The following is a 1,001-nucleotide window of genomic DNA, read 5'->3' as shown; positions in this document are numbered from 1 at the left end:
TATGAAAGCCCAGATGCACTTGAAAGAGTTTGACGAGATTATAGCCACTTTATATTTTCCTCACATGTCTGAGGATACGGTCAGACTGAAACTCTTTCCCTTTTCTTTGAAAGAGAAAGCTAAGACGTGGTTGCATTCACTACATCCTCGATCTATGGGCACATCGAATGACATGATAAGGGAGTTCATAAAGAAATTTTTTCCACATCATAAGACAAACACCCTTAGAAAGTCAATCATGAACTTCACCCAAAAGGAGGATGAAATATTCTTCCAATGTTGGGAATGGTTCAAGGATCTTGTTAGTTCATGCCCACAACACAGTTTTGAAACGTGGTGTATTATACACTTTTTCTATGATGGACTGATATGCTCCATGCGCTAATTGGCCAAGACAATGTGCAATGGGTAATTCATCAATAAAAATGTCAATGATGTGTGGGATTATTTGGACAGACTTGTTGAAAACACACAAACGTACAATCATGGGACACTTACCCAAAATCAAGCACCACTTCTAGGCCCACTCAATCAAAGGAAAGGGGCGAATTATACCTTCTGAAAGAGGAAGGTGATATTAATGTTAAAGTATCTAATCTCATGAGAAAAGTCAAGGCCATGGAATAAAAGAAGGATAACGATAATGAAACTGTTTACGGTATTTATGCTTGTAACATTCACATAACTGAAAATTGTCTGACAACAAGAGGTGTTGAGTGAGCAATCTAATGCTGTAAACAATTATCAAAAACCTTTTAATGGACCTATTTCCAATACATACAATCTTAGTTGGAGAAATCATCCAATTTTTAGCTAGAGGAATGGATAAACGTGTACTCCTCAAGGTTTCTTCAACCAAATTCCAAATTAAGAGAAACCTCAAGAGGATCCGATTTTAAAACATTTTCAAAAGCAAGAGCTTTTTAATCAGGGGATGCTACAAGCTTTTTAAGACCTTACAAAAGCCATACAAGGGCTTGACACAAGGAATACAATTGGGA

The 1,001-nt window shown here is 36.9% G+C and overlaps 1 non-coding gene across 1 annotated transcript; it reads right to left on the bottom strand.

Moving 5' to 3' along the window:
• Positions 1–220: 220 nt before the first annotated feature.
• Positions 221–327, bottom strand: LOC131241819 (small nucleolar RNA R71). Its single transcript, XR_009169388.1, has one exon. It is a non-coding gene; the product is annotated as a small nucleolar RNA R71 (small nucleolar RNA).
• Positions 328–1,001: the final 674 nt, after the last annotated feature.

This window comes from Magnolia sinica, chromosome 3 (assembly GCF_029962835.1).
Source record: "Magnolia sinica isolate HGM2019 chromosome 3, MsV1, whole genome shotgun sequence".
NCBI lineage: Eukaryota > Viridiplantae > Streptophyta > Magnoliopsida > Magnoliales > Magnoliaceae > Magnolia > Magnolia sinica.
The sequence above is the reverse complement of the archived record's forward strand: the minus strand, read 5'-3'. Positions and strand labels throughout refer to the sequence as shown.